This window comes from Ambystoma mexicanum, chromosome 5q (genome assembly GCF_040938575.1).
Source record: "Ambystoma mexicanum isolate Mex_15411 chromosome 5q, UKY_AmexF1_1, whole genome shotgun sequence".
Taxonomy (NCBI): Eukaryota; Metazoa; Chordata; class Amphibia; order Caudata; family Ambystomatidae; genus Ambystoma; species Ambystoma mexicanum.
This window is the reverse complement of record NC_090933.1, coordinates 1,076,780,878-1,076,793,537: the sequence shown is the minus strand read 5'-3', so window position 1 is coordinate 1,076,793,537 and position 12,660 is coordinate 1,076,780,878. Positions and strand designations below refer to the sequence as shown.

At 44.6% G+C, this 12,660-nt stretch overlaps 1 protein-coding gene across 5 annotated transcripts in view; it reads left to right on the top strand.

The window, feature by feature from the left end:
• The window catches only part of ZHX1 (zinc fingers and homeoboxes 1), a 198,945-nt gene that overhangs the window by 13,055 nt on the left and 173,230 nt on the right, over positions 1–12,660 (top strand). The gene's annotated exons all lie outside the window — the stretch shown is intronic.

The following is a 12,660-nucleotide window of genomic DNA, read 5'->3' as shown; positions in this document are numbered from 1 at the left end:
CTTAGTTAAACGAATATTTACAGTTTTTGGTTTACAGTAGCACATACTGCTATTCTCTTCACAGGAATTTTTATAGGATATGTTTCAAGAGATAGCATTGGTATATTCTTGAGAGAGTTCCTCACAGGAACGAGAGTCCATGTCCCCAAAGGGGGACTGGAAAGGGGGCGGGGGGGGGAATCTCTCCTGGTGAGATCCCACTTGCCTAGACCGCTAGGGAGCGTGTTGCAGAGCGGGCTCACCTCCCTAGCCTCACAAGGAGGGGCTCCCCCTTGGGGGGGGGGGGGGGGGGACGAATTTCCACAATTCACCACAGTCCCCATTTTCTAAGTATTACAGGTATGATTGGCTGTAGCATAAAACTGCTGACTGATTATTGGTTGTTATTTAAAGGGCTCTAACTCTGTATGACTTTACAGGGACTCCCAGTACTAGTGCTTGCTGACTTGGTCCAAAGCTCTTTATAGTATTGATCTCTACGTCTCAAATGCCGCCCCCCCCTTTCAGGTAGGGCTCTTTGCCATGTGCCAGTTTTATCATGAGGGCTACCTTTTGGCTACAGAACTTGTATTTATTTTGTTTGCTCAAAGTATCCATTTGTATTTTTTGTCATACAATTGCTTGTCTTGAGTTGTCTTTCTCAATTTTATCTTCAGTTGTATTGTATTACATTTCATACAATCCACTTCAATTATCAATGTATTGGTTTCATACACTTATTCATTCTCTCAACACGTGTTTTCCCCATAGTAGTCCCTATGGTTCAGAGGAGAGATACTGAAATGAAAGATGATGGACATCAACGTAACAATAAAAAGTCTTAGGAAAAGATTAAAGGAAAAGTTTGTTTGTATAGGTTTTTATCTGTTTAGGGGTACTCGCCCTAAATAGCTATTTTCTTTGAAGTTCAGCAATTGTCCTTAATTCTTTCCCATTTTCGTTCAAGTATGTCTTCTATATTTTATTGCCTATTGAAATAAGTTGAATATAAGTCATATTCAGTCTGTGACTTTTATCCTAGCAAACTGCACCAGGTTGAACATATGTGCACATGGATATGGACCATTGCCTGTTCGTTTCTATTTGTCCCCTAATCTTTGATCCAATTGCAATAGAGGGACACAAATTGTCAAATGTTTTCATACGTTTAGTCATTATTCTGATGTTAGGTTTTTTTTTGCATACTATTAATGCAGACTTCCTTAATCTACTGTTTGAAATTGTTATTTCCTGACTTCAGTTAAATTTGTGTGGTCTAGACTGATATGGTAACAAGTAGTTAACTTATCACTATTCATGAGATGTACTTTCCTACCTTATTTTGTTTTTAGTATGGGGAAGAGAGATCCGATTGTCCTCACAATGCCCCGATCCACGTTGTGTTTTTGGGATCATTTACTTACGTTTTTAGGGTGCCGACGTTATGACATCATGTGCGTTACTGTGATGACGTTAAAAAAACTTCACACAGCCATTTTGGATGCTGTATTATCACATAGATTCCTCTAGAATTGGTATTATTGTTAAAGTATGAACCATGTTGGGTTTAGATAGGGAGGGGTAGATCTAGGAGTTAATTATTGCAGATTATTTACAGATTATATTGAGAGTTCATGGAAATTGTGGTGTTAGTCACTTGAGGCAAAGAACATTTTGAAAGAATTCTGAAAGTTGAGAAAGGAAAAGTAAAGAAGGAATGTTAACAGTAAATAGCTCATCTAAACACACATTCTACTATTTGATTTGTGTACTCAACCATATGTATTGTACAGTGATGACTTTGGCATTCACATTTCAAGGTTTAGAATTACAATAGTATAACCATAAACCAAAGATGACACTTATTAGTCAGACATAGTAACCCATTCAATATGACATCATTCATGCTGTATGGTCTACCATGTGAGTTCATAACCAGTAGGCCATCTCATGTTCCGAACTTAAGCCGGATTGGCATGTGTCCATAATGCAGATCCATTTTGCTTGCCTTTTGCGCAAGAGGCGCTCTCTATTCCCTCCACTTTCTGGGGATTTTACTTTCTCGAGCCTCAAAAACTTGATGTCATTCATCTGGGTGAGTTGGTGTTCTGTGCAGAAATGTATGGCCAATGGATATTTTGGGTCTCCATTTTTAATCGCTCGTAGATGTTCCATTAGTCGTATTTTCAGTGCCCTTTATAATGCTCCCTATATACATTTTGTTGCAGGCACAAATGATACCGTAGGTTACATATTTGCTGTTACAATTGATGAACTGATTTGTTTAGTTTTTGCATTGAGTAGAGTCTTTTGTTTTACTCCATATAGAATCTGTAGACAGATCTTGCAATTTCCACATTTAAATGTTCCAGTTGGTGCCGGCATGTTCATGAACCTACTTGGGTTGTTTGCAGGTTAAGTTCTGAAGTAGCTTGAACTGACTTGTTGTTTCAGTGTTGGGGCTTTCCGAAGATGATAGTTGGATTTTCTTCTATGTCTTTATTAATTGTGTCATCTGTATGTAGGCTAGTCCAATGTTTTTTTTAGCATTTCCTTCGTGATGTATGAATCACTACTGTATGTGGTAATGAAGTTTGGTTTGGTAGGTTTATTGATTTTGTTTCCGTTTGTCAGTAATTAGAAGGCTCCTTGGAATGATCTCTGCCCTTAGTATTTCTCTTTCCAGATTTTCCTATTGTTAACCAACATGTTTCGTATCCCTTGGGTACGATGCACTTCCTGTTAATGGTTGCAAGTGTAGATCAATACGTTGAGATATCCTTTCTGTAAGGGATACTTTCTGTAAGGAAGCCTATCCAATTGATGATAGGGCGACACAGTGGGAATGTGTCGTATTCCTTGTGAACTTTCGGTAGAAAGTATATTATGGACATCACTGGTTGTGTGATGACCATATAGGCAAATTCCTCATCAGTTAATAAACCTATTTCACACCAATATGTGCTCATTATGTGCCATTGGCATAAATCAGGTAATGGGTTGTTGTGTAATTCTTGATAGCAGTTTTTGTCATTCAGATGTATTTTCCCTTCTTTCACGTATTCCACTCTTTTCAGAAGTACAATATTTCCCCCTTTATCAGCCATTTTAGTTACTATATTTTTGTTACTTGCTAGATCTTCAATTGCTTGTTTTTCTTTGAGGGATCGGTTATGGTTTAATTTCACTTATTTTGATTTTGAGGTAATTTTGTCTGAGATCCTTACTGATCTTGGTTTCCTCTGTTTGGAATGGATTTATAGCTTGTTCCTCCAAGAATTTCTCGGTTGTATAGACTTCTTCCTCATTGAGGTTCAACAAATTGACTGTACTTTCTACAATTTCTACCGTGAGAACTGATATGGCACTTGTAAGAAACCTTTGGTTTGAGTGATGTTTCAGTCTCCTACAAAATGTATATAGATCCACTTGTGTGTGGAAATATTCTGCTCTGTTTGTTGGTCTAAATGTAAGTCCTTTATTGAGTGCTGCAGATAGTGTAGGATCTATTGGATGATCTGATAAATTGATAACAAGATTCATCTGTTCCGTCTCTGTTGGGACTGAGTTTACATGCCTGTAATCCAGAGTAGTGCCATGTCTGTTATATCTATATCTTCTAATCTTTTGATTAGGGTGTCATGGCTTACTGTCGAAATCTGCCGAGGGGTCGAGCAGAATCGGGGCCGAGGTTGTGTTGGAGTCTGCGTTTGTTTTTAGGTTGTCCCATATGGATAGTAGTGCCGATTCTGTTCATCTTGCAGGTCTGAAGCCGACTTGTGCTTGGTCTAGCAGCTGGTGTTTTTCTACATGTTTTTGGGTTAATTTGTATACATTTGTTTTTAGGAGTTTAGCCGTGTAGGGGATGTTTGAAATCTGTCTGTAGTTGGAGAGGTCTTCCACGCTGCCACCTGTTTTTTTTAAAGTGGCTTAATATATGCTTATTTGAAGGATCGTGGTACAGTCCCTGTTGTGAGTGACAGATTCAAAAGGCTACTGTAATATTCTTATGGCTCTCCTTGTGCAAGGATTGATTTCTAGATGTCGGGGGGCAGGGATCCATTGGTGATCCTGCTTTCTTGCTGTGCTTTACCAGCTTGACGAATGTCTCTACTGATATTTCCGGGAAATGGTTTGGAGTTTGTTCCGTGGCTCCTTGTCGGGTCCAGTTGGTTTAGTCTTAGGGTTGGTTGGTCTGTTTTGTTTGATTTGTCGGTCGGATGTTGTTGATTTTGTTTATGAAATGGTCTGCCAAATTTTGCATAGTTTCTGTGAGGGTATTGGAGTTTTGTCGGAGTCTGGTGGGTTTCTCATTTCGTTTATGATGTTGAACATTCCTTTTTGTGTGTTGGTGGCATTGGTGATTGTCATTATAATGCCTTTTCTTTGCCTTTTTGATTTTCCTTCTTATAGGATCGGATATGTCTCTGGAACTGGGTTTTCTTATCTTGGTCGTATTCTTTCCTCCATTCCAATCAAACGTCTGCGATGTTGATACTATAAAGAAAGTTTGTGGCAAAGTTGATAAAGTTGGTCTGAGACCGGCAGAGGGAGGTCATTTGAAAGTTTTGTATTAAAGTGGGTCTGAACCCGGCGGAGGGGGACCCGTGGTGAAGCGAAAATCACCTGTGAATTTGTACGTGTGAAATCCTCTGAAGAAAGGAACTTTGATGTTTATCGTATTGCATCCGGGCCTTTGAGAAAGAGACTTTGAATGGCATAGGGACATGGCCATGATGTTGAAGGTTATCGTGCTAGAGAAGCCAGAGACTGTGCTAAGCTCGAGTGTACCGCCTTGCCCCGTGGTGAAAACGTGGGGTAGGGAAACCAACGGCCAGAATATCCTGACATAGAATTTCTTGGACACGTTTCTTTTGCATAACCTTGTTTCCCACACTATTTGTAATTAGAGGTAAGGATTGGCAATAGGTTTATTAGTATAGGTCCTTTTGGCAAGACACCACTAGGACTGTTATTATTTGATGGTCGTAGCTTGCTGCCATCTTTAGATTTAGATGGGTGTTTTACAAACCCAATTGAAGTTCAATGAACACCCATCACATGTCTGTCTTACTGTTTGATACCATGCCTTCCTTACAATCCCCACACATCCTTCTCGCACCCCCCCCGCCCCACCGTCTTGTTTCCCGCAGCCATTCACCTCCTGTCCCGGCCAATAGCAAGTAGTAAGATCATCAAAGAAGAGGCTAACCCACAGCCCTTTCTAGTGAATGTCCGCAACCGCAGGGCCTCCACTGTGCTATATGTAGGGGTCCAGCAATTCTCAAATCCTCTCTGCTAGTGTAGGGTTAGAATTGGTGCTTAAGGGCATTGCGTTCAACACACAGATCTTGGAGAGCAAGTTGATCCATAGTGTTTTGGTGGGTGGGGCTTCTGCTTTCCAATGAAGAACTATATGTTTACATGCAGTGAACAGCATCATTTGTATGAGCCTGCACGTGAGTGCATTGTTATGCCAGTCAACACTTCCCGCCCCAAACAGCATGGTGTTGGGAGTCATTGTGAGATTCACGCTGTCTATGCGTGAAACCTGTCGCTGTATAATTCGCCAATTTGGAGTCCATCGAGAGCAAGACCACAAAACATGACCCATGGTGCCGATCCCTTCACTGCCAACATGCCGGTGTAGGGGTCAGACCCATCCTGCACATCTTGGCTGGGGTGTAATACTGTTGCTGTATAATTTTAAATTGAATTTCCCTGTTCTTCAAATTTAGGTAGACTCCTGGATGATTGGTGAAAAAGTCATACATCCTCAGCATCTATTGTCACCCCAGATTGCTAGACCAGGTGGTTGCTAGGGTGTGATTCCTACCTACGCTGTTGGTCACGCACATAGTGTGGAACCCCTGTAGATGTGGGAAGGTGGCCCGACTTTACTCCATTTCTAACTCGCATGCCGAAGTACTGGCCTGGCGAGTAGCCTCAATTCTATGTGTATTGAACACGGCTTTCAGCGTTCGATACCAAAGCCAATCTCCCGCCTCAAGACGAAGTGCCGGGCATGCCACATGAAGCGTCATTAGATACCCCCCTCACAAATGTCCATTACCCAAATCCGTGGCCATGGCGTGCCTTGTCTGGGTTGCAGCTTATGATTCAGCCCATAGGATAGTATCACTCGTATACTTGATTTATTTATAGAGCGCTTTACACCAAGGCGCTTATCCAAGAGAGTGCCGCCTTTATGGACATGCCCTGCAGGGACTGAAGTCCGCCCCAGTATTGAATGCCCCTTGATCTGCGAGGGTAGTTTGGCCGGTGGCCTCGCCATGGTCTCCAACGGAGGAGAGCGGGGCCATTATGGCGAGTTCCTTTGCCTTCAAGCTTGTCGTATCGTCTGGGTCCAGCCAACGCTTCACCCAACAGACCTGCACCGCCTGGTAATGGCCTCTTCAGGAAGGCAATGCCAGTCCCTCCTCTTTGCTGCATATAGCGTTTTTAGTTGCAGGCGTTATGATTATTTTTTTTTCTTTTTTTTTTTCGCTTCACATGAATTTAGTGATAGATGCATCAAGGTCTTTGACCATTTTAGGCGTAGGACTGACGGGCGTCATCATGGCGCGATAAGTCCGCTTCGGTTGAGAGCTCATTTTAAAGGAGTTTCCTACGCATCAAGGAGAGAGCCAGAGATTCCCACCTCTCCAAGTCCTGCTGAAGAACTTGGGGATAATTTTAGATCTCAGATCTCACCCAGGGAGGCGCTAATAATTACCCCAGATGCATGATATGATGTGATTGAAGCCTAAAGGGGGCGACTCTGCCCAAGTCCCAGGGGATGTCCACCCTCGGAGGTAAGATGTTGGATTTACCACAATTGTTGCCCGCTTTTGGGAAAAAGTCTTGTAGGAGGGACCGGATTTGTGGTAGGATGGCGGTGCAATTGCTGACATAGAGAAGTAGATAATCGGTGTAGAGGGAGACCCAATGTTTTTCACCTCGTAGCCCCGCCTTATACACGTCCACCCGGGACCGGTGCTTAATTTAATCACCAATGCTTCTATAGATGGAGAGTATAGCAGGGATGAGAGAGGGCAACCTTGGCGTGTGCTGGTATGGAGAGTGAATGGAGCAGAGGTAATGCCGTTAGTGACCACTGACGCTACCGGACTGGTTGTATATAGCAGGTGAATACGTTTTATAAACCGCAGTGGAAAGCTGATCTCTGCCAAGACCAGGAACAGGAAATCCCATTGTACTTCATCAAAAGCCTTTTCAGCATCAAGGGTCAGGACCCGCAAAGATATGCAGTAGCATGTGCACGTTGTCACTCAAATGTCTTTTGCGAATGAAGCATGTTTGATATTTATGGACCAAAGACAGGAGGGTCCCCTCTATTCTGTGTGCTAGACATTTCACCAGTATTTTGGCGTCTAGTTAATTAAAGAAATAAGGTGGTATGAACTGCATTCTTCGGGGTCTCGCCCATTTTTATAGAACACCACAATATTGGCAGTGAGCATCGTGTGTGGCAGGTGGCCGTGTTCAACTGCCCTATTCCCCCCCCCCCCCCCAAACACTGATTCCAATCTGGGTGCGCGTGTGTTGACCATTGCCTTATAGAAATCGATGGGAAGACTGTCTGGACCAGAGGTCTTCCCCGGGGTGAGAGACTGGATTGCGCGTATTATCTTCGCCACCGTGATTAGGGCATTAAGATTATCTACCTGGGGGCCAATGATCTTGGGCAGAGCGATGGACAAAATAAAGGAATTGATGTAACTGCCATTTCTTGTTGGGTTCGGGAGCGGCGTACATCTCCTGATAATATTCCCTGACGTGCAAGTTAATGCGATCACCTGTCAGAAAGGTCCCATGGACATCCCAGATTGAAGCGATGCTCACTTTGCCATTGTTTCAGGGTGAGCGCCGTAATATGCAGTGGCCTGTCCCCTTCCAATTAGTATGTCTGGGTACAGCTCATGAAGGACTTCTGCACAAGAACGGATAATACTTTTCCACCTGCAACTTGCGTAAGTGAGCATAGGTCTGAGGGTCACGCGCTTGTTTGTGTTTCTTGTTGGCGAGGGTCGCCGCGCTCATCTGTCCTTCCCGTGCGCCCTAAGCCCAAAGTTTGTGAGACCACAGTGAGATGCACTGACCACGTATGAACGATATAAAGGTGCCCCAACAGGCGTGTGCAGTGTATTCTGGTGTTGGGTTGATTTGCCAGAACGTATCTAGATCGTTCCTAGATGTCTGGCTATCGCAGCGCTGTCAAGTTGAGCCGCCACTTTTGGGCCCTGCATCTTTTATTAAGAAGTGTCATGCATAAGCGTACTGGGGCATGATCCAATAGAGTTGTGGGAAGTATTGTGCATTCGTCTGTCATGTGCAGGGCATTTGACGGGATCATCCAATAACTGTAGTGCCGGTGAGAGAAGGTGTAATTCCCTTGTCCCCTGTGCGTGCATCTCCACACATCTTTCAGGCCAAAGTCGTCTAGCAGCGCAGTAAGGACGGCATGCCTTCTCGGTCCGTGGGCGTGCTATTGGCCCTGCTCTGTCAATCTAGTGTAGGGCTTAGGGCCACATTGAAATCTCCCCCCTAAAATTGACAGGCTCCCCATGTGCCGCAAACAAGTCATGAATGCATGAGTAAAAAACGAGTGTGTCTGCCGTGGGCGTGTATACATTTAGCATGCAGATGGTGTGTTGGTGGATCTGTCCCCACAGGAGGACGTATCTGCCCTCTTTCTGTGTCGATGTTCTGAATGTGTATACGGTCCCGTTTAGGGATTAGGATGGACACTCCCTGATTACCCTGATGGGGTGACCTTGATCAGGTCGGTTTCTTGTAGAAATATGTTGCCCCTCCAAATCCCTCGTATGGTTCAGCATCCGCCTTCTTTTAGTTGGGTTCTCCAGCCCCTGGATATTGAGCGTCATCCGTGTAAGTGTAGCCATCTTATCCTGGGAACCCCTCCCATGAGTTCACCACTTTTGGTGCCATTCGCATCACTGCCGCAATACCTAAGGTGAACCTCAACTAACCGAGTATGCCCAACCAAATTCCAAACATAAAAACCTTGGGATTGAACAACTATCTCCCAATACACAGCTAACGGAGCCCATATGTGGAGGTGGTTGGGAGAGGTACATGGAACGACTCCTTTCCCCACCTATTCCACTATCCCCCTTTGGGGTGCTGTGGAGAGTTTACCAGAATGGTTCATCGAAGGAATTGCGAGGAGGCAAATCAGGCCGTGGATGACTATCAATGCAACAGTATTCCTCACCTCGGATGCTTTACAATTAAGGTTCAGTCTTTATGCGCCACAACAAAGTTCAGAATGGGGCGAGGACCCCTTGGTGGAATGTCCAAGTCTGAAGCCTGTGCCGCAAAACTGGAATGAAGCCATCCATGCTGCGTGATTGTCCAGAATGGTATGGCTTACTTAGTCTTGGTCCGGGCTCTGCGTACTGTTCACTTGACTGCCCCGCCACGTCCACAGTCTGGGCCCTGGGGCAGTTTTCCTACTTTCTGCCAGCTTCCCTTCGTCTTGGTGTGATGCATAGGAGGCGTTGATGGCCGAAGTCTGTGGCCACCAGGCTGTGTTGTTGTAGAAACCACCAAGCCCCTTCAAAGGACCACTAGTTTCTTGTTTTTTTTTGTCTTTCTTTTTTTGGTTTTCAATTTTTCAAGTTCATGTTGCTCAATATCTGGGTATGACCTCTCGCCTCATACCTGATCCTGTCTTATTGCTCCACGAAAGCACTCGGGACTTATTTCAAAGCTGAGATGGACGGTGATGCCCATTTAATCTGGTCATCCGCTTCACTTAGTCTGGTGCATTGATGCACTCATCCATATTGGCATTAACCATAATAATCCCAACAAGAGGCTATGTCAAAACCTGACAGAAAGGACTCTCCTCTTAAAGATTGGGAAAACTCCTGTCCAAAAGCGGTTCAGAGAGTACAAGAAAAAAGATAATACTTGGATGTCTTTGTCACAGATTCCTTGTAAAACCTGAGTGGCTCGGTAGAGCAGCATAAAGTAACCACTTTTGAAGGCATGATCAACCTGGTCCTGCTGGAACATATGTTTGCCTCCTTGTTCCCCTGAGCATAAGCAGCATTTGTACACTAAGGAGTTGGGTCCTAAGAAGCTGACCATTGCTGCTGATCTTTGGGTTTCCCATAGTGTCCCATAAGGACAAGCATGCTTCAGGTAAGCCTGAGGAGGGGAACAAGTGGGAGTGCTGAAAAACCTCACGCTGTAAGGCCCACAAATAAGTTTTATAAGGGTAATAAGTCGCAGCAGCATAGGAGGGCAAGTGGGCCTAACTATCCCAAGCATGACTGTGGACACTCTAAGCCACCCTACATACAAAAGGTCCAGTGGGTTTTGTGGAGCAAGTGGCCATGTGAAGGAGGACCCCAGATGCAAGGGTAAGTCTGTGGGGGTCCATTGTTAATCAGGCCTTTTCCCACAAAGAGGAAGAGATACTTGCAGGGCCATCCTTCTCTTTATATTCCCTACTTTGTGGAATGGGTATTTGTAGTTATCCTGGGAACCTAGAGTTGCTGAGGCTTGTGCCTCCATCCCTGACAATACCAAGCATTATTTCAAGGATAGTGTGTTGGGGACACCCCTGTCATTAGGGACACCGGGTCCAGTCTGCCTGTAGTGGATTCCACTTTGGTAAACTTAGAGGAGCTGGCCAGAGCTCATCTGATGCCTTTTAAGGTAGCTGATGGCCCCCCTCTCAAGTTTCCAGTAAAGCCAGTCACTTTAGCTGTTAATGCTGCAGTGGTCAGGATACCTGTTCCTATGCAAAGGCAAGTCTCTATAAAAGTTCTGTTAAGGAATAACCTCAGAGACTTGGGTCTTGTGGGGGGACCCTGCAGAACGTCCATGCACTAGGCCTGTGGGGGGGGGGGGGGGCGTTGGGGACTGGTGGTGTGGCGCGCGTGGGAACTAAGGAAGAACCACACTGTCAGAAAAAGTTCCCTCCATCCATGCGTTAAAAATAAAACTAAATTGTGGCTCTATGAACTGGATGCCTTGGCCACCTCGCCCTAATTCATGCAGGCATCCTTCTGGAATGTGCTACCTGCTCCGGTATCTCTGCATCTTCCCTCCATATTGTATCTGATTCTCCTTTCACCTGCGCTCCGTTTGTATTTTGTTACATACTGTATACTGCAGGACCTGTCTTTTTTTTCTCTCCTGATGCAATGTTTTAAATGCGTGTAACCTGTTTTTTTGCTATAACCACTGCTTTCAAAATATGCACCCAGATGCCCTAGGGCAAGGTGCGCATTACAAATAAAATAAATGCAAAATAAATACAAATACAAGACAGACCCCACTCGTCAACCGCCAATGTGCCAGCAATAGAAAATTGCCCTACTGGGCACACCACACCCCATGGCACATTCCAGCCTCAGTCATGAAACAATTGACGGGTCCAGCGCTCAGTGCGCTCCTCTGCATAATCTATGCCTCCCTTGCAAAAGGATCATTTCCGGACACCCTCAAAAATTGACTCGTACCACCTCCTGTCAACAAAAAAAACCCCCTATATCCGGACAACCTGGTCAACTACAGGCCCACTAAGAACCTCCCATTTTGTATTGTCAAAATCTTGGTGAAAGTAGTTGCTACACAACTGTTTGGGTGTTTTACTAAATTCCACTTGTGGTACGGCTTTAGAAGACTCTTCTTAGATGTATAGAGCTCCAACTCTTATGTTTGGCCTGAACAACCCAAAAGGGTTGGTAGCTATGGTCGAGCAGCCAGGCTTGCTCTAGGAGGGAGGAGGGCTGTAGTTGATTACAAAGACCTTGAGTACACTTCTAGTCAAGGAAACACTTACACACAGTAGTTGTGTGTATATATATATATATATATAATTAGAACAATGTTAAAATCACTAAAGTTCAGGTAAGTAAAAATAGTTCATATAGCTAGATATTTACATTAGATATTTGCTGTTGCAATACTCGGTTCACTAGTAGACCTTTATATGATAAACAGGTAAGTATAAAGAGTTGCTTTAAGGTTAACAAATCATTCATCAACCACCATTACTAAACAGCAATACTGGCAAGTTGGATAGCTTTGTGTAGGCATAAACTTAAGAATTCCAACCCCATCTGGTGAATGAGTCTCAACAGGCAGATGACCCGTGGACAGCAGAACAAAGGAAGACACACACACTGTCAAAAGTTGTCAAAGATCTGAAGAAGCGTCGTTGTAACAAGTAACTAATGGAATCTGATTCAAAGGGTTCAGGGTGCTAGATAGGCCACCTGAAGGGTTTCAGCCCCCAGGACGAATGTCCTTAGGCACGGAAGTACACTGTTGGGTCGTCCACCCCAACGTGACTCAGGAGGAGTGAACAGCAACACAACTGCCCAAGTACGTACCCAGGAGTTACAGTATCATCTGTGATTAAGGACACTAATGTCACTGGTAGGTCCCCACAGGAACACAACAGCAGCTCTGGTTCGGTCTCTGGCCTTGGTGGCTGGGGGAGGAACACTTGGCGGGAGCAGACAGTCGGACTCGGTCACAGGGAGGCCCAGCAGACTATCTTCGCAGCACTTGGTTGTGGAGGCTCGACACAGGCTTTAGAGCAGCAATGGTTGTCCCCAGGCAGACTTTATTCTGTACCTCAATCCTCGACTGCAGCCGGAACCGTGCTTCGCT